Raw genomic sequence first — 20,026 nt, forward strand, 5'->3', positions numbered from 1 at the left:
GAGCTAAGTCCCTGGGTCAGCAGCAGCCCGGAGCGGGGCCGAAGGCCGGTCCCAGCGTGGGGCGGCCCGGGCGCGCGGCTCAGCCCTCCGCCGGCGGGTGCCGAAGAGCTAAGCCCCGGGGTCGGCAGCCGCCCGGACCGGGGCCGAGGGCCGGGTCAGGCGCAGTGCGGCACAGACATGCAGCCCGACCCTCGGCCCGCGGGTGCCGCCGAGCTAAGACATGGGGTCGGCAGCGGCCCAGAACGCGGCCGAGGGGCCCGACGGGATCGGGGCAGCTCAGGCACGTTGCCCTGTTCTCCGCCGGCGGGTGCCGCGGAGCTAAGCCCCGGGGTCGACTGCGGCCCAGAACGTGGCCGAGGGTCCCGACGGGATCGGGGCAGCCCAGGCATGTAGCCCTATTCTCCGCCGGCGGGTGCCACAGAGCTAAGCCCCGGGGTTGGCAGTGGCCCGGAGCGGGGCCAATGGCCGTGCAGGGCGCGGGGCAGCCCGGGCCCGTGGCCCGGTCCTCCAACGGCGGGTGCCGCGGAGCTAAGTCCCGGGGTCGGCAGCAGCCAGGAGCTGGGATGAGGGCCGGTCCCAGCGCGGGGCGGCCTGGGCGCGCGGCTCAGCCCTCCGCCGGCGGGTGCCGCGGAGCTAAGCCCCGGGGTCGGCAGCAGCCCAGAGGTGTGCCGAGGGCCGAGCCGGGCGCGGGGCGGCCCGGGCGCTTGGCCCGGCCCTCCGCCAGGGGGTGACGCGGAGCTAAGCCCGGGGTCAGCAGCGGCCTGGAGTGGGGCCGAGGGCCGGGCAAGGTGTGGGGCGTCCCGGGTGCACGGCCCCTTCTCTCGGCCCGCGGGTGCCGTGGAGCTAAGCCGCGGGGTTGGCAGCACCCAGGAGGGGGGCCGAGGTCCGGGCCGGTTGCGGCCGGCCCTGGCACGCGGACTGACCCTCTGTTGGTGGGTACCGCAGAGCTAAGCCCTGAGTTCGGCAGTGGCCCGGAGCGGGGCCATGGCCGGAACGGGAGCGGGACCCCCCGCGGCTCGCGGTCTGGCCCTCGGACCGCAGTGGCACAGAGCTAAGCCCGAGGTCGGCAGCGGTCTGGAGCGCGGCCGTGTGTCGGAACGGGCGCAGGCCGGCCTGGGCGCACGGCCCGGCCCTCGGCCTGTTGGTGCCGCAAAGCTAAGCCCCGAGGTCAGCAGTGGCCGGGAGCGGGGCCGAGGGCCGGGCCGGGCAAGGGGCGGCCCTGGCGCGCAGCACAGCACTCGGCCTGCGTGAGCCGTGGGGCTAAGTCCTGGGGTCGACAGCGGCCCCTAGCAGGGCCGAGGGCCGGGCAGGGCGCGGGGCGGCCCGGGCACGTGGCCCAGCCCTCCTCCGGGGGGTGCCGCGGGGCTAAGTCCCGGGGTCGGCCACGGCCCGGAGCGGGGCCGAGGGCCGGCAGGGCGTGGGGCGGCCTGGGCGCGTGGCCAGACCCTACGCCGGCGGGTGCCGCGGAGCTAAGCCTCGGGGTCGGCAGCGGCCCGGAGCGGGGCCGAGTGCAGGGCAGGGCGCAGGGCGGACCGGGCACTCAGCCTAGCTCTCTGCCGGGGGGTGCCGCGGAGCTAAGCCCCGGGGTTGGCAGTGGCCCGAAGCGGGGCCATGGCTGGGACGGGAGTGGGACCCCCCGCGGCTCGCGGCCAGGCCCTCGGCCAGCGAGTGCCGCGGAGCTAAGCCCGAGGTCGGCAGCAGTCTGGCGCGCGGCCTGGTCCTCGGCCTGTTGGTGCCCCGAAGCTAAGCCCCAGGGTCGGCAGCGGCCCAGAACGTGGCTGAGGGTTGGGACGGGAGCGGGGCTGCTCGGGCGCGCGGCCCGGTCCTCCGCTGGCGGATGCCGCGGAGCTAAGCCCCGGGTCTCGGCAGTGGCCGGTAGCAGGGCCGAGGGCTGGGCCGGGCAAGGGGCGGCCCTGGCACGCAGCACAGCACTCGGCCTGTGTGAGCCGCGGAGCTAAGTCCCGGGGTCGACAGTGGCCCCTAGCAGGGCCGAGGGCCGGGCAGGGCGCGGGGCGGCCCGGGCGCGTGGCACAGCCCTCCGCCGGGGGGTGCCGCGGGGCTAAGTCCCGGGGTCCGCCACAGCCCGGAGCGGGGCCGAGGGCCAGCAGGGCGTATGGCGGCCCAGGCGCATGGCCAGACCAAATGCTGACGGGTGCCGCGGAGCTAAGCCTCGGGGTCGGCAGCGGCCCGGAGCGGGGCCGAGGGCAGGGCAGGGCGCGGGGCAGGATTGGGGCAGCTCGGGCACATGTACCGTTCCTCCGCCGGTGGGTGCCACAGAGCTAAGCCCCGGGGTCGGCAGCCGCCTGCAGTGGGACCGAGTGCTGGACCAAGCGCGGGTCGGCCCGGGTGCGCGGCCCGGCCCTCCGCCATTGTGTGCCGTGGAGCAAAGACCTGGGGTCTGGAGAGGCCCAGAATGCGGCCGAGGGTCCCGACGGGATCAGGGCAGCCCGGGCACGTGGCCCTGTTCTTCGCCGGCAGGTGCCGCGGAGCTAAGCCCCGTTGTCAGCAGCGGCCCGGAGCGGGGCCAATGACCGTGCAGGGCACGGGACAGCCCGGGCCCGCGGCCTGGTCCTCCGCCGGCGGGTGCCGTGGAGCTAAGTCCCTGGTTCAGCAGCAGCCCGGAGCGGGGCCAATGGCCGTGCAGGGCGCGGGGCAGCCCGGGCGCGCGGCTCAGTCCTCCGCCGGCGGGTGCCGCAGAGCTAAGCCCAGGGGTCTGCAGCGGCCCGGACCGGGGCCGAGGGCCGGGTCGGGCGCGGGGCGGCGCAGGCATGTGGCCCGACCCTCGGCCCGCGGGTGCCGCCGAGCTAAGCCCAGGGGTCTGCAGCGGCCCGGACCGGGGCCGAGGGCCGGGTCGGGCGCGGGGCGGCGCAGGCATGTGGCCCGACCCTCGGCCCGCGGGTGCCGCCGAGCTAAGACCCGGGGTAGGCATCGGCCCAGAACGCGGCCGAGGGTCCCGACGGGATCGGGGCAGCCCAGGCACGTGGCCCTGTTCTCCGTCAGCGGGTGCTGCGGAGCTAAGCCCCGGGGTCGGCAGCAGCCCAGAACGTGGCCGAGGGTCCTGACGGGATCAGGACAGCCCAGGCACGTGGCCCTATTCTCCGACGGCGGGTGCCGCAAAGCTAAGCCACGGGGTCGGCAGAGGCCAGGAGCGGGGCCAATGGCCGTGCTGGGCGCGGGGCAGCCCGGGCCCGCGGCCCCGTTCTCCACCGGCGGGTGCCGTGGAGCTAAGTCCCGGGGTCGGCAGCAGCCCGGAGCGGGGCCGAGGGCCGGTCGCAGCGCGGGGTGTTCCGTGCGCGCGGCTCAGCCCTCCGCCGGCGGGTGCTGCAGAGCTAAGCCCCGGGGTCAGCAGCGGCCTGGAGTGGGGACGAGGGACATGCCGTGCCCGGGGCGGCCCGGGCGCGGACTGGCCCTCCGCAGGCTGGTGCCCCGGAGCTAAGCCCCGGGGTTGGCAGTGGCCCGAAGAGGGGCAGAGGGTCGGGACGGGAGCGGGGCGGCTGGGCGCCCGGCCCGACCCTCGGACCGCGGGTGCCGTGGGGCTAAGCCTGGGGTCCGCAGCGGCCCAGAACGCTGCCAAGGGTCCCGACGGGATCGGGCAGCCCAGGCACGTGGCCCGGTCCTCCGCCGGCGGGTGCCGCGGAGCTAAGCCCCGGGGTCGGCAACTGCCCGGGGCAGGGCCGAGGGCCAGGCAGGGCGCGAGGCGGCCCAGACGCGCGCCCAGGCCATCTGACGGCGGGTGCCGTGGGTCAAAGCCCCTGGGTCGGTAGCGGCCCAGAGCATGGCGAGGGTCGGGCCGGGCGCTGGGAGGCCCAGGCACGCGGCCCCGCACTCGGCCCGCTGGTGACGCGGAGCTAAGCCCCGGGGTCAGCAGCAGCCCGGGAGCGAGGTCAGGCACTCCGCCGGCGGGTGCCGCGGAGCTAAGTCCCAGGATCGGCAGCAGCCCAGGGCGGGGTCGAGGGCTGGGCCGGGCGCGGTGCGGCCCGGGCACGCGGTCCAGCCCTCGGCCCGCGGGTGCCGCGGAGCTAAGCCCCGCGGTCCGCAGTGGCCCGGAGCCGGGCCGAAGGCCGGGCCGGGCGCTGGACGGCCCGGGCGCGTGGCCAGGCCCTCCGCTGGCGGGTGCCGCGGATCTAAGCCCCGGGGTTGGTAGTGGCCCGGAGTGGGGCCAAGGGCCGGGCTGGTCGCGGGGCAGCCCGGGTGCCGTGCCCGGCCGTCTGCCGGCGGGTGCCTCTTGCTAAGTCCTGGGGTTGGCAGCGTCCCGGAGCGAGGCCGAGTGTCGTGACGGGAGCGTGGCGGCCCATGCGTGCAGACCGGCCCTTGTCCCGCGGGTGCCACGGAGCTAAGCCCCGGGGTCGGCAGCAGCCTGAAGCAGGGCCGAGGGCCGGGTTGGGCGCAGGGTGGCCCGGGCACGCGGCCCAGCACTCTGCCAGGGGGTGCCGCGGAGCTAAGCCCCAGGGTTGGCAGCTGCCCGAAGCGGGGCCGAGGGTCGGGACGGGAGCGGGGCGGCTCGGGCGTCCTGCCCGACCCTCGGACCGCGGGTGCTGCGTGGCTAAGCCCTGGGGTCCGCAGCGGCCCAGAACGCTGCCTAGGGTCCCAACGGGATCGGGCAGCCCAGGCACGTGGCCCGGTCCTCCGCCGGCGGGTGCCGCGGAGCTAAGCCAAGGGGTCGGCGACGGCCCTTAGCGGGGCCGAAGGCAGGGCCTTGCGAGGGGCAGCCCGGGCGCGCGGCCCGGTCCTCCAACTGCGAGTGCCGTGGAGCTAATTCCCGGAGTCGACAGCGGCCCGGAGAGGGGACGAATGCCGGTCCGGGCACGGGGCGGTCCGGGCGCGCAACCCGGCCCTCAGCCCGCTGGTGCCGCGGAGCTAAGCCCCGGAGTCGGCTGCGGGCCGGAGTGGGGCCGAGGGCAGTGGCGGGCGCGGCCGGCCCTGGTGTGCCTCCCGGGCCTCCGCTGACGGGTGCCGCGTAGCTAAGCCCCGGGGTCGGCAGCGGCCCGGAGCGGGGCCAGGGCCGGGCCGGGCACGGGGTGGCCCCAGCGCACGGCACAGCCCTCGACCGCGTGAGCCACGGAGCTAAGCCCCGGGGTTTGCAGCGGCCCGGAGCTGGGCCGTGTGCCAGGTCGGGCGCTGGGAGGCCCGGGCGCGTGGACAGGCCTTCCGCTGGCGGGTGCCGCGGAGCTAAGCCCCGGGGTCAGCAGCGGCCCGGAGCAGGGCCGAAGTCCATGCCGGGCGCTGAACGGCCTGGGCGTGTGGCCAGGCCCTCCGCCGGTGGTGCCGCCGAGCTAAGTCCCGGGGTCGGCAGCAGCCCGGAGCGGGGCCGAGGGCCGGGCCGGGCTCGCGGCGGCCTGGGCGCGCTGCCCAGCCATCCGCCGGCAGGTGCCGCGGTGCTAAGCTCTGGGGTCTGCAGCGGCTTGGAGCGGGGCCGAGGGCCGGGTCGGGCCCGGGGCGACGCAGGCGTGTGGGCCGACCCTCGGACGGAGGGTGCCGATGAGCTAAGACCCGGGGTTGGCCGCCTCCTGGATCAGGGCTTAGGGCATAGATGGGCGTGGCCGGCCAGTGTGCGAGGACCGGCCTTCCGCCAGTGGGTGCCGCGGAGCTAAGCCCTGGGTCGGCAGCGGCCCGGAGCGGGACCAGGGCCTGGAGGGGCGCACGGCGGTACGGGCACGCGGCATAGCCCTCGGCACGCGTATGCCGTGGAGCTAAGTTCCGGGGTCGGCAGCGGCCCGGAGTGGGGCCGAGGGCCGGGCCAGGCGCAGGGCGGCCCAGGCGCGCGGCCCGACCCTCGGACTGCGGGTGCCGCGGAGCTAAGCCCCGGGGTCGGCAGCGGCCCGAAGAGGGGCAGAGGGTCGGGACGGCAGCGGGGCGTCTGGGGCGCCCGGCCCAACCCTCGGACCGCGGGTGCCGCGGGGCTAAGCCCTGGGGTCCGCAGCGGCCCAGAACGCTTCCGAGGGTCCAGACGGGATCTGGGCTGCCTGGGCAAGTGGCCCGTCCCTCCGTAGTTGTGTGCCGCGGGGCTAAGCCCTGGGGTAAGCAGCAGCCCAGAACGCGGCCGAGGGTCCCGACGGGATCGGGCAGCCCGGGCACGTGGCCCGGTCCTCCGCCGGCGGGTGCCGCGGAGCTAAGCCCCGGGGTCGGCTGCGGCCCAGAACGCGGCCCATGGTCGGGACGGGAGCGGGGCGGCTCGGGTGCACGTCCCTGTCCTCTGCCGGCGGGTGCAGCAGAGCTAACTCCCGGGGTCGGCAGCGTCACGGGGCGGGGCCGAGGGCCGGGCCGGGGGTGGTGTGGCCCGGAAGTGCAGCCCTGCCCTCAGATTGCGGGTGACGCAGAGCTAAGCCCCGGTGTCGGCAGCGGCCCGCGGCAGGCCGAGGGCCCAGCCGGGCGCTGTGGGGCCCGGGCTCGCGACCCGGCCCTCAGCCCGCGGGTGCCGTGGAGCTAAGCCACGGGGTCAGCAACTGCCCGGGGCGGGGCCGAGGGCCGGGCTGAGCGCGAGGCGGCCCAGGCGCGCTCCCAGGCCATCCGACGGCGGGTGCCGTGGGTCAAAGCCCCTGGGTCGGTAGCGGCCCAGAGCATGGCGAGGGCCGGGCCGGGCGCGGGGAGGCCCAGGCACACGGCCCCGCCCTCGGCCCGCTGGTGACGCGGAGCTAAGCCCCGGGGTCAGCAGCGGCCCGGGAGCGAGGCCAGGCACTACGCCGGCAGGTGCTGCGGAGCTAAGCCCCGGGATCGGCAGCAGCCCAGGGCGGGGCCGAGTGCCGGGCCGGGCGTGGTGCGGCACGGGCGCTTGGTCCGGCCCTCGGCCCGCGGGTGCCGCGGAGCTAAGCCCCGCGGTCCGCAGCAGCCTGGAGCGGGGCCGAAGGCCGGGCCGGGCGCTGGACGGCCCGGGCGCGTGGCCAGGCCCTCCACTGGCGGGTGCCGCGGAGCTAAGTCCCGGGGTCGGAAGCGGCCCAGAGCGGGGTGGAGGGCCGGTCTGGGCACGGGGCGGCCAGGGTGAGCGGCCCGGCCCTCGGGCCGCTGGTGTCGCGGATCTAAGCCCCAGGGTCGGCAGCGGCCGGAGCGTGGCTGAGGGTCAGGCCGGGCGCGGGGTGGCCCAGGCGCGCTGCCCGATCCTTGCCCGCGGGTGCCGCGGATCTAAGCCCCGGGGTCGGCAGCGGCCCAGAGAAAGGCCGAGGGCCAGGCCGGGCGCAGGGCGGCCAGGCCGTGCGGCCCGGCCCTCGGCTGGCGCTTCCCGCGGACTTAAGCCCTGGGGTCGGCAGCGGCCCGAAGCGGGGACGAGGATCGGTACGGGAGGAGGGCGGCCCGGGTGCGCAGCCAGTCCTCCTCCAGCGGGTGCTGCGGAGTTAAGCCCCGGGGTCGGCAGCGGCCAGGAGCGGGCTCGAGGGTCGGGCTGGGCGCAGGGCGCCCCGGGCGCTCCGCCCGGCCCTCCGCCGGCGGGTGCCAGGGAGCTGAGCCCCAGGTTCGGCAGCGGCCCGGAGCGGGGCCGAAGGCTGGGCCAGGTGCGGGTCGGCCCGGGCGCGCCGCCCGGCCCTCCGCCATTGTGTGCCGCGGAGATAAGTCCCAAGGTCGGCTGCGGCCCGGACCAGGGCCGAGGGCCCGTCCGGGCGTGGGGCTGCCCGGTCACGCGGCCTGGCCCTCAGCCCACTGGTGCCGCCGAGCTAAGCCCCGGGGTCGGCAACGGCCTGGAGCGTGGCCGAGTTTCGGGATGGAAGCGGGGCGGCCCGTGCGCGCGGCCCAGCCCTTGTCCAGCGAGTGGCACGGAGCTAAGCATCGGGGTGGGCAGCGGCCCGGAGCGGGGCCGAGGGCCGTGCGGGGCGCGGTGTAGCTCGGGCGCGCAGCACAGCCCTCCGCCGGGGGGTGCCGCGGAGCTAAGCCCCGGGGTCGGCAGCGGCCCAAAGTGGGGCCGAGGATCGTGATGGGAAGAGAGCGGCTCAGGCGCACGGCCCGGCCCTCCGCCCGCTGGTGCCGCGGAGCTATGCCCCGGGGTCGGCAGCGGTCTGTATCGCGGCCGAGTGTCCATAAGGGCGCGGGGCGGCCCAGGCGTGCGGCCCGGCCCTCGGTCCGCGGGTGTCGCGGAGCTAAGCCCCGGGGTCGGCAGCGGCCCGAAGCGGGGACGAGGATCTGGACGGGAGGAGGGCAGCTCGGGAGCGCGGCCCGGCCATCTGCACGCTGGTGCCACAGAGCTATGCCCCGGGGTCGGCAGCAGTCTGGAGCGTGGCCGAGTGTCGGTCCGGGCACGGTGCGGCCCGCGCGCACGGCCTGGCCCTCGGACCACGGTGCCACGGAGCTAAGCCCCGGGGTCAGCAGCAGCCCGGAGCGGGGCCGAGGGTCCCGAAGGTATTGGTGCAGCCCGGGCACGTGGTCCGGTCCTCCGCCGGCGGGTGCCGTGGAGCTAAGACCCGGGGTCGGCAGCGGCCCGGAGTGGTGCTGCGGGCCCGGCCGGGTGCGGTGCGGCACAGGTGCGCGGCCAGGCCCTCGGCCGGCGAGTGCCGTAGAGCTAAGTCCCGGGGTCGGCAGCGGGCCAGAGCTTGGCCGAGGGCCGGGCCAGGAGCGGGTCGGCTCGGGCGCGCGGCCTGGCCCTCCGCTGTTGTGTGCCGCAGAGATAAGCCCCGGGGTCGGGAGCAACCAGAACGCGGCCGAGGGTCCCGACGGGATCACGGCAGCCCGGGCACGTGGCCCGGCCCTCCGCCGTTTTGTGCTGCGGGGCTAAGCCATGGGGTCGGCAGCGGCCCAGAACGCGGCCGAGGGTCCCGATGGGATAGGGGCAGACCAGGCATGTGGCCCGGTCATCCGCCGTCGGGTGGCGCGGAGCTAAGCCCCGCGGTCGGCAGCGGCCCAGAGCGGGGCCAATGGCCGGGCTGGGCGCGGGGCAGCCTGGGCACGCGTCACGGTCCTCTGCCGGCGATTTCCACAGAGCTAAGTCCCGGGGTCGGAAGCGGCCCAGAGCGGGGTCGAGGGCCGTGTTGGGCGCGGAGCGGCGCTGGCGCGCGGCCAGACCCTCGGCCCGCGGGTGCCGCGGAGCTAAGCCCCGCGGTAGGCAGCGGCCCGGAACGGGGCTTGAGGTCCGTGACGGGCGCGGCCGGCCAGGGCTTGAGGACTGGCCTTCCGCCGGTGGGTGCCGCGGAGCCTAGCCCCGGGTTGGCAGCGGCCCGGAGAGGGGCCGAGGGTCGTCAGGGCGCGGTTCGGCCCGGGCACGCGGCCCGGCCCTCGGCCCGCGGGTGCCGAGTAGCTAAGCCCCGGTGTCGGCAGCGGCCCGGAGCGGGGCCGAGGGCTGGGCCGGGCGCAGGGCAGCTAGGGCGCGCGTCCCAGCCCTCTGCCGGCGGGTGCCGCAGAGCTAAGCCCCGGGGTCGGCAGCGGCCCAGAACGCGGCCGATGGTCGGGACGGGAGGGGGGCGTCTCGGGTGCACGTCCCGGTCCTCCGCCGGCCGGTGCCACAGACCTAAGCCCCGGGGTTGGCAGCGGCCCGGGGCGGGCACGAGGGACGGGACGGGCGTCGTGTGGCCCGGGCACGCGGCTCAGCCCTCGGACCGCGGGTGCCGCAGAGCTAAGCCCCGGGGTCAGCACTGTCCCGGGGTGAGGCCGAGGGTCGGGCTGGTCGCGGGGCGGCCCTGGCGCATGTTCAGGCCCTCCGCCGGCGGATGCCGCGGAGTTAAGCCCCGGGGTCGGCAGCGGCCCGGGGCAGGGCCGAGGGCCGGGACGGGCGCGGTGCGGCACAGGTGCGCAGCCCGGCACTAGGCCCGCGGGTGCCGCGGAGCTAAGCCCCAGGGTCAGCAGCAGCCCTGGGCAGCGAGGACATCTGCCGGCGTGTGCCGCGGGGCAAAACCCCTGTCTCTGCAGTGGACCGGATCATAGCCGAGGGCCGGGAAGGCGCGGGGAGGCCCAAGCGCGAGGCCCGGCCATCGGCCCACTGGTGTTGCGGAGATAAGCCCCGGGGTCCGCAGTGGCCCGGAGCGAGGCCGAGGGCCAGGCCGTCCGCTGAAGTGTGCCGCGGAGCTAAGCCCCGGGGTCGGCAGTGGCCCGGAGCAGGGCCGCGGGCCGGGCCGGACGTTGGGCGGCCCGGGCACTTGGCCAGGCCCTCCGCCGGCGGGTGCCGCATAGCTAAGCCCCAGGGTCGGCAGCGGCCTGGAGCAGGGCCATGGCCAGGAAGGTAGTGGGGCCCCCCGGCTCGCGGCCCGGCCCTTGACCCGCGGGTGCCGCGGATCTACGTCCCGGAGTCGACAGCCGCCCGGGGAGGTGCTGCGGGCCCAGCCGGGTGCAGTGCAGCACAGGCGCGCGGCCCGGCCCTCGGCTGGCGGGTGCCGCGGAGCTAAGCCCCGGGGTAGGCAGCGGTCCGGAGCATGGCCGAGGGATGTGCCGGGCACGGGTCGGCCTGGGCGCGCGGCCCGGTCCTCCGCCTTTGTGTGCTGTGGAGCTAAGCCCCGGGTTCAGAAGCGGCCCGGAGCGTGTCCTAGGGCCGGGCCGGGCGCGGGGCGGCTCAGGCGCACGGCCCGGCCCTCGGCCCCCTGGTGCCACGGAGCTAAGGCCCGGGGTCGGCTGCGACCCGGACCGGGGCCAAGGGTTGGGCCGGGCGCGGGGCAGCCCGCGCGCGTGGCTCGACCCTCGGCCCGCGGGTGCCGCGGAGCTAAGCCCTGGGGTCGGCAACGGCCCGGAGCTGGGCCGAGGGCTGAGCCGGGTGCGGGACATCCCTGGCACGCGGCCCAGCCCTCGGCCGGTGGGTGCCGCATAGCTAAGTGCCGCAGACTTGCTTGGTCGAAGACCACCAGACTGAGGGGGACCAGGCGAAGGTGCACAGGAGAGCAGGAGATTCGGCGCGTTGGACAGACAGACACCAACACAAGAGAGGTTGAGTGCTGCTGCGGTTTATTGCATCCAGAGTTCTTCTTTTTATACAGTTACAGAAACAACTTGGCAAAGCACACATTACATCAGGCCATGGGTCATGTTTCCAAGACAACAGGGGGCACGTACACGTTCTGTTTTAAGATTAGGGAAAAGATCCACTTGTTCTAATAAAATATGTGAGTGAAATATTATGTTCCTTATAATTCCTTAATTGTCTACGCCCAGGTGCGTGGGCGGGCACTCCGCTGGTGGGTGCCGCAAAGCTCAGCCCCGGTGTTTGCAGTGGCCTGGAGCAGTGCCGAGGGCCGGAACAGGTTCGGGGCAGCCCAGGGCACGGCCCGTCCCTCCGCCAGTGGGTGCCGCAGAGCTAAGCCCCGGGGTCGGCAGCGACCCTGAGCGGGCCCAGGGCCGGGCCGGGCGCGGGGCGGCCCCAGCGTGCGGCCCGGCCCTCGGCCCGCGTGGGCCTCGTAGCTAAGCCCCGGAGTCGGCAGCAGCCCGGAGCATGACCGAGGGCCGGGCCGGGCGCGGGGCAGCCCTGGCGCACAGCCAGGCCCTCCGCTGGCGGGTGCCGCGGGGCTATGCCCCGGGGTCGGCAGTGGCCCGGAGTGGGGCCGAGGGCGGGGCCGGGAGCGGGGTGGCCCGGGCGAGCGGCCCGGCCCTCGGCCCGAAGGTGCCGTGGAGCAAAGCCCCGGGGTCGGCAGCGGCCCAGAGCGGGCCGAGGGCAGGGCCGGGCGCAGGGAGGCCCGGGCGCTCGGCCCGGCCCTCCGCCGGAGGGTGCCACGGAGCTAATCTCTGGGGTCGGCAGCAGACCGTAGCGGGGCCGAGGGCCGTGCCGGGTGAGGGGCGGCCCAGGCGCGCAGCCCGGCCCTCGGCCCGCGGGTGCCACGGAGCTAAGCCCCACGGTCGGCAGCGGCACGGATCGGGGCCGAGGACCGGGCCGGGCGTGGGGTGGAATGGTCGTTCAGCCTGGCCGTCGGCCGGCGGGTACCGCGGAGCTAAGCCCCGGGGTCCGCAGTGGTCTGGAGCGGGATCGAGGGCGGGGCCGGGCGCGGGGAGGCCCGGGCTCGCGGCCCGGACCTCCGCCGACGGGTGCTGCGGAGCTAAGCCCGGGGGTCGGCAAAGGCCCGGAGCGTGGCCGAGGGTCGCGACGGGAGCGGGGCGGCCCGTGCACGTGGCCCGGTCCTCTGCCCGCGGGTGCCGCGGAGCTAAGCCCCGGGGTCGGCAGCAGCCCGGAGCAGGGCCGAGGTGCAGGCAGCATGCGGGGCAGCCCGGGGCGCGGCCCGGTCCTCCGCCGGCGGGTGCCGCGGAGCTAAGCTCCGGGGTCGGCAGCTGCCTGGAGTGAGGCCGAGGGCCGGGCCTGGTGCTGGGCTGCCCGGGCACATGGCTAGGCCCTCCTCTGGCGTGTGCCGCAGAGCTAAGTCCCGGGGTTGTCAGCGGCCCGGAGCGTGGCCGAGGGCCGGGACGGGCGCGGGGAGGTGCTGGCATGAGGCCCGATCATCGGCACGTGGGTGCCTCGGAGCTAAGCCCCGGGGTCGGCAGCGGCCCGGAGTGGGGCCGGGGGCCGTGACGTGCGCGGCCGTCCTGGGCGCGAGGACCGGCCCTCCGCCGGCGGATGCCGCGGAGATAAGCCTCTGTGTTGGCAGTGGCCCGGAGCGGGGCCGAGGGCCGGGTCAGGCGCAACCTGGCCCGGGCGCGTGGCCCAGCCCTCCGCCGGGGGGTGCCACGGAGCTAAGATCCGGGGTCGGCAGCGGCCCGGAGCGGGGCTGAGGGCCGGGCCGGTCCTGGGGCGGACCGGGCGTGCGGCCTGGCCCTCGCACGCAGGTTCCGCGGAGCTAAGCCCCTCGGTTGGCAGCGGCCCGGAACGGGGCCGAGGGCCGGGCCGGGCGCGGGGCTACAAGGGCGCGCGGCCCAGCCGTCGGCTGGGGGGTGCCGCGGAGTTAAGTCCCTGGGTTGGCAGCAGCCCGGAGCTGGGATGAGGACCGGGACGGTCTCGGGGCAGCACGGGCTCGCAGCCCGGCCCTCCGCTTGCGGGTGCTGTGGAGCTAAGCCACGGGGTCGGCAGTGGCCCGGAGCAGGGTCGAGGGCCGGGCCGGGCTAGGGGGCCGCCCGGACGCACGGCCCGGCCCTCCGCCGGCGGGTGCCGTGGAGCTAAGCCCCGGGCTCGGCAGTGGCCCGAAGCAGGGCAAAGGGCGGCCGGTCGCGGGGTGGCCCGGGCTCTCGGCCTGGCCCTCCGCCGGCGGGTGCCGCGAAGCTAAGCCCCGGGGTCATCAGCGGGCAGGAGCGGGGCCGAGGGCCGTGCCGGACGCAGCCAGCCGGGGCGCGTGAACCGGCACTCCGCTGACGAGTGCCACGGAGCTAAGCCCCGGGGTCGGCAGCCGCCTGGAACGGGGCCAGGGCCTGGCCAGCCATAGGATGGCCCCAGCGCGCGGACGTGCAGGGCGCTGGGCGGCCCCAGTGCGAGGCCCGGCTCTCGACCCGCGGGTGCCGCGGAGCTAAGCCCCGGGGTTGGCAGTGGCCCAGACGTTGGTCGAGGGCCGTCCCTGGCACGTGGACAGGCTCTTGGCCTGCTGATGCCGCGGAGCTAAGCCCCGGGGTCGGCAGCAGCTGGGAGCGGGGCCGAGTGTCGGGCTGGGCGTGTGCTCCCCGGGCGTGTGGCCGGCGCCTCCGCGGGCGGGTGCCGTGGAGCTAAGCCCCGGGGTCGGCAGCGGCCCGGATCGTTGCCGAGGGTTGGGAAGAGAGCGGGGCGGCCCGGGCACGTGGCCTGGCCCTCAGCCCGCGGGTGCCGTGGAGGTAAGTCCCGGGATCAGCAGCGGCCCAGAGCGGGGATGAGGGCCGGGCCGGGCGCGGTACGGCCCGGGCGCGCAGCCTGGCCCTCGGCCTGCGGGTGCGCGGAGCTAAGCCCTGGGGTCAGCAGCAGCCCAGGGCGGGTCGAGGGCCGTGCCGGGCGCGGGGCGACCCGGGCACGTGGCCTGGCCCTCAGCCCGCGGGTGCCGCAGAGCTAAGCCCTGGGGTCAGCAGCGGCCCGGGGCGGGTCGAAGGCCGTGCCGGGCGCGGGGCGGCCCTGGCCCGTGGCCCGGCCCTCAACTGGCAGGTGCCGTGGTTCTAAGCCCCGGGGTCGGCAGCGGCCCGGAGCGTGGCCGAGGGCCGGGCCGGGCGCGGGGCGTCCCGGGCGTGCGGCCCAGCCCTCGGCACCCGCGTGCCGCGGAGGTATGATCCGGGGTCGGCAGCGGCCTGGAGCGGGGCCGAGGGCCGGACCGGGTGTGGGGCGGCCCGGGAGCGCGGCCCAGCCCTCGGCCAGAGACTGCCGTGGAGTTAAGCCCCGGGGTTGGCAGCGGCCCAGAGCGGTGCCGAGGGTCGGGATGGGTGCGGGGAGGCCCGTGCGCGCGGCCCGGCCCTCAGCCTGCTGGTGCCACGGAGCTAAGCCCCGGGGTCGGCAGCGGCCTGGAGCGGGGCCGATTGCCGGACCGGGTGCGGGGCGGTCCGGGAACGCGGCCCAGCCCTCGGCACCCAGGTGCCGCGGAGCTAAGCTCGTGGGTCGGCAGCGGCATGGAAAGGGGCCGAGGGACGGGCCTGGCGAGGGACAGCCCGGGCGCTTGGCCTGGTCCTCCGCCGGCGGGTGCTGCGGAGCTAAGCCCCGGGGTTGGCCGCGGCCCGGAGCGGGGCAGGGGGCCGTGACGGGCGCGGCCGTCCCGGGCGCAATATCCGGCCCTCCGCCGGCGGGTGCCGCGGAGATAAGCCTCTGTGTTGGCAGCGGCCCGGAGCGGGGCCGAGGGCCGGGCTGGGCGCAACACGGCCCGGGCGCGCGGCCCAGCCCTCCGCCGGGGGTGGGTGCCGCGGAGCTAAGGCCCGGGGATGGCAGCGGCCCGGAGCGGGGTCTGGGCCTGGTCGGGCATAGGGCAGCCCGGGTGCTCGGCTGGCCGTCCACCGGCGGGTGTCGCAGAGCTAAGCCCCGTGGTTGGCAGCGGCTCTGAACGCGGCCGAGGGTCGGGACGAGAGCGGGGCGGCTCAGGCGCGCAGCCCTGTCCTCCACTGGCGGGTGCCCCAGAGCTAATCCCCGGGGTCGGCAGCGGACCAGACCGTGGCCAAGGGTCCCGACAGGAGCGGGGCTGCTAGGGCACGCGGCCCGGTCCTCCTCCCGCCAGTGCTGCGTAGCTAAGTCCCGCGGTCAGCAGCTGCCTGGAGCGGGGCCCAGGGCCGTGGCGGGAGCGTCCAGTCCTGGAGCGCGTACCAGCCCGCCGCCGACGGGTGCTGCGGAGCAAAGCCCCGGGGTTGGCAGCGGCCCGGAGCGGGGCCGAGGGCCAGGCCGGGCGCTGGGAGGCCCGGGTGCGTGGCCAGGCCCTCTGCCGGCAGGTGCCGTGGAGCTAAGCCCCGGGTTCGGCAGCGGCCCGGAGCGGGGCCGATGGCCGGGCCAGGCTAGGTGCAGCCCGGGCGCGTGGCCCGGCCTTCGGCCCGCGGGTGCTGCGGAGCTAAGCCCCGGGGTCGGAAGTGGCCCGGAGCGGGCCGAGGGCAGGGCCGGGCGCTGGGCGGCCCGGGTGTGTGGCCAGGCCCTCCGCCGGCGGGTGCTGCGGAGCTATGCCCCGGGGTCGGCAGCTGCCCGGGGCGGGGCCAAGGACCGCGCTGGGCACGGTGCCGCCCAGGCGAAAGGCCCGGCTCTCTGCACGCGGGTGCCGCGGAGCTAAGCCCCGGGGTCAGCAGCGGCCCGGGGTGGGGCCTTGGGCCCGTGCCAGGCGCGGGTCTGCCCGGGCGCGCCGCCAGGCCCACGCCAGCGGGTGGCGCAGGTCAAATCCCCTGGGTTGGCTGCGGCCCAGAGCGTGGCCGAGGTTTGGGCCGGACGCGGGGTGGCACAGGCGCGCAGCCCGGCCCTCGGCCCGCTGGTGTCGCGGACCTACGCCCCGGGGTCAGCAGCGGCCCAGAGCGGGGCTGAGGACCAGGCCAGGCACGGGGCGGCCCGGGCACGCGGCGCTTTCCTCGGCCGGCTGGTGCCATGGAGCTAATCCCCAGGGTCGGCAGCGGTCTGGAGCTCGGCCGAGTGTCGGAACGGGCGTGGGGCGGCCCGGGCACGCGGCCCGTCCCTCGGCCCATGTGGGCCGCGGAGCTAAGCGTCGGGATCGGCAGCGGCCTGGAGCGGGGCCGAGGGCCTGGCCGGGCGCGGGGCAGCCCGAGTGCACGGCCCGTCCCTCCGCCGGCGGGTGCCGCAGGGCTAATTCCCGGGGTTGGCAGCGGCCCAGAACACGGCCGATGGTGGGGACCATAGCGGGGCGTCTCTGGTGTCCCGGTACTCCGCCGGCGGGTGCCGCAGAACTGAGCCCCGGGGTCAGCAGCGGCCCGGGGCGGGGACGAGGGTCGGGCCGGGTGCGGGGCGGCCTGTGCATGCGGCCAGTCCCTCCGCCGGCGGTTGCCGCGGAAGGAAGCCTCGGGGTCGCCCGCAGCCCGGGGTGGGGCCGAGGGCTGGGCCGGACGCGGGTCGGCCAGGGCGCGAGGCCAGGCCCTCCGCCATCGGGTGCCGCGGGTCAAAGCCCCTGGGTTGGCAGCGGTCCGGAGCGTGGCTGAGGACCAAGCCGGGCGCGGGGCGGCCCAGGCGTGCGGCCCAGCCCTCGGCCCACTGGTGTCGTGGAGCTAAGCCACGGGCTCGGCAGCAGCCCGGACCAGGGCCGAGGGCCGGGCCTGGCGTGGGGCAGACCGGGCGCATGGCCCGGCCCTCTGCCAGCGGGTGCTGCAGTGCTAAGCCCCGGGGTCGGCAGCGGCCCGGAACACGGGCGAGGGTCAGGAAGGGAGCAGGGCGCTTCGGGCCTGTGGCCCGGCCCTCCGCCGTTGGGTGCTGCGGGGCTAAACCCCGAGGTCGGCAGCGGCCCGGAGCGGGTTGGATGGCTGGGCCTGTCGCGGTGCAGCCCCGGCGCGCTCCCCGGCCCTCGGCCCGCGAGTGCCGCAGAGCTAAGCCCCGGGGTCGGCAGAGCCCCGGAGCGGGGCCGAGGGCCTGGTCGGGCTCTGGGCGGCCCGGGTGCGTGGGCGGGCCCTCCGCTGGCGGGTGCCACGGAGCTAAGCCCCGGTGTTCGCAGCGGCCCGGAGCGGTGCCGAGGGCCGGAACGGGTGCGGGGCAGCCCAGGGCACGACCCGTCCCTCCGCCGGCGGGTGCCGCAGAGCTAAGCCCCGGGGTCGGCAGCGGCCATGAGCGGGGCCAGAGCCGGGCAGGCCGCGGGGCGACCCCGGCGCGCAACCCGGCCTTCGGCCCACGTGGGCCTCGTTGTTAAGCCCCGGGGTCAGCAGCGGTCAGGACCGGGGTAGAGGGCCGGGCCGGGCGTGGGGCGGCCCGGTACGCGGCCAGGCCCACCGATGGCAGGTGCCGCGGAGCTAAGCCCCGGGGTCGGCAGCGGCCCGGGGCGGGGGCCGAGGGCTGGGCCGGGCGCAGGTCGGCCAGGGCGCGAGGCCAGGCCCTCCGCCATCAGGTGCCGCGGGTCAAAGCCCCTGGGATGGCAGCGTCCAGAGCGTGGCTCTTGGCCCGCTGGTGTCGCGGAGCTAAGACCCGGGGTAGGCAGCGGCCCACAGTGGGGCCGAGGAACGGGCCAGGCACGGTGCGGCCCGGGCGCGCGGCCCGACCCTCGGCCCATGTGTGCCACGGAGCCAAGTCCCGGGGATGGCAGCGGACCGGAACAGGGCCGTGGGCCGGGCCGGGCGCGGGGCAGACCGGGCGCGAGGCCCGGCCCTCCGCCAGAGGGTGCCGCAGTGCTAAGCCCCAGGGTCTGCAGAGGCCCGGAACGCGGCCGAGGGTCGGGAAGGGAGCAGGGCGGCACGGGCGTACGGCCCGGCCCTCCGCCGGCGGGTGCCGCAGGGCTAAGCCCTGGGGTCGGCAGTGGCCCGGAGTGGGGCCGAGGGCCGGGCCTGGAGCGGGGGTGGCGCGGGCGAGTGGCCCAGCCCTCGGCCGGCGGGTGCCGTGGAGCTAAGCTGCTGGGTTCGCAGCGGCCTGGAGCGCGGCCGAGTGTCGGTTCTGGCGCGGGGCGGCCCGGGGCCGAGGGACGTCCCGGGCGCGGGGCAGCCCAGGCGCGCGGCCCAGCCCTCGGCACGCGGGTGCCACGGAACTAAGCCCCGGGGTCGGCAGCGGCCCGGAGCCGGGCCGAGGGCCGGGCCGGGCGTGGTGTGGCCCGGGTTCGCAGCCGGGCCTCGGCCCGCGGGTGCCGCAGAGCTAAGCCCAGGGGTCGGCAGCGGCCCGGAGAAGGTCCAGGGCCGGGCAGGGCGCAGGGTGGCCCCGGCGAGCGGCCCTGCACTGGGCCTGCGGGTGCTGCGGATCTAAGCCCCGGGGTCGGCAGCGGCCCGGAGCGGGGCCGAGGGCCGGTCCGGGCGCGGGGCGGCCTGGGCGCGTGGCCTGGCCCTCCACTGGCGGGTGCCGCGGAGCTAAGCCCCGGGGTCATCAGCGGCCAGTAGCGGGGTCGAGGGCCGTGCCGGACGCGGCCGGCCAGGGCCCGTGGACCGGCCCTCCGCTGATGAGTGCCACGGAGCTAAGCCCCGGGGTCGGCAGCCGCCTGGAGCAGGGCCAGGGCCTGGCCGGGCATGGGACGGCCCCAGCGCGCGGCCATACAGGGCGCGGGGCGGCCCCGGTGCGAGGCCCGGCTCTCGAACCGCGGGTGCCGCGGAGCTAAGCCCCGGGGTTGGCAGCGGCCCGGAGTGGGGCCGAGGGCCGGGCAGGTCGCGGGGCATCCTGGGCGCGCGGCCCGGCCATCTCCCGCGGGTGCTGCGGTGCTGAGCCCTGGGGTGGGCAGTGGCCCAGACCTGGGTCGAGGGCCGTCCCGGCACGTGGGCAGGCTCTTGGCCCACTGGGACCTCGGAGCTAAGCCCCGGGGTCGGCAGCGGCCGTGAGCGGGGCCCAGTGTCGGGCCAGGCGCGGGGATCCCCGGGTGCGTGGCCGGCCCCTCTGCCGGCGGGTGCCACGGAGCTAAGCCCCGGGTTCGGCAGCGGCCCAGATCGCTGCTGAGGGTCGGGACGAGAGCGGGGCGGCCTGGGCATGTGGCCTGGCCCTCAGCCCGCGGGTTCCGCAGAGGTAAGTCCCGGGTCAGAAGCGGCCCAGAGCGGGGACGAGGGCCGGGCCGGGCGTGGTGCGGCCCGGGCGCACAGCCCGGCCCTCGGCCTGCGGGTGCACGGAGCTAAGCCTTGGGGTCAGCAGCGGCCCAGGGCGGGCCGAGGGCCGTGCCGGGCGCAGGGCGGCCGTGGCGCATGGCCCAGCCCTCCGCTGGCGGGTGCCGCGGTTCTAAGCCCCGGGGTTGGATGCGGCCCATTGCGGGGCGGAGACCCGAGCCGGGCATGGGTTGGCCCGGGCGCTCAGCCCAGCCCTCCGCCCTTGGGTGCCACGGAGCTAAGTCCCGGGGTCGGCAGCGGCCCGGAGCGCGGCCAAGGGCCAGGCCAGGGGCAGGACAGCCCGGGCGCGTGTCACGGCCCTCTGCCGGCGGGTACCGTGGAGCTAAGCCCCGGGGTCGGCAGCGGACCTCAGCGGGGCGAGGGCCGAGCCGGACGCGGCCGGCCCGGGCACGCGGTCCGGCCCTCCGCCGGCATGTACCGCGAAGCGAAGCACCAGGGTCAGCAATGGCCCGCAGTGTGGTCGAGGGTCAGGATGCGCGCTGTGCGGCCCGGGCGCGCGGCCCCACCCTCGGCCCGCGGGTGCTGCGGAGCTCAGCACCGGGGTCGGCAGCGGCTCGGAGCGGGGCCAGGGCTTGGCCGGCGCGGGGCGGCCCGGGCGTGCGGCCCGGCCCTTCGACGACGCATGCCGCGAAGCTAAGCGCCGAGTTCGGCAGCGGCCCGGAGTGGGGTCGAGGGCCGGGCCAGCCGCGGGGTGGCCTGGGCGCGCGGCCCGGCCCTCCGGCAGCGGGTGCTAAGGAGCTAAGCCCCAGGGTCGGCAGTGGCCCAGAGGGCGGTGAGGGTCGGGATGGGCGCGGGGATGCCCGGACGCGCGGTCCGGCCCTTTGCCCATGAGTTCCACGGAGCTAAGACCCGGGGTCGGCAGCGGCCTGCAGCGGTGCCGAGAGTCGGGATGGGTGCAGGGCGGCCCGGGTGCGCGGCCCTGCCCTGGCCCGCTGGTGCCACGGAGGTAAGCCCCGGGTTCGGCAGCGGCCTGGAGCGGGGCAGAGGGCCAGGCCGTGCGCGGGGAGGCCCAGGCGCGTGGCTCGCCCTCGGCACCCGGGTGCCGCGGTGCTAAGCTCCGGGGTCGGCAGCGGCCCGG

The sequence above is a fragment of the Sorex fumeus genome, unplaced genomic scaffold, assembly GCF_029834395.1.
Source record: "Sorex fumeus unplaced genomic scaffold, SorFum_2.1 ptg000002l, whole genome shotgun sequence".
Lineage (NCBI taxonomy): Eukaryota > Metazoa > Chordata > Mammalia > Eulipotyphla > Soricidae > Sorex > Sorex fumeus.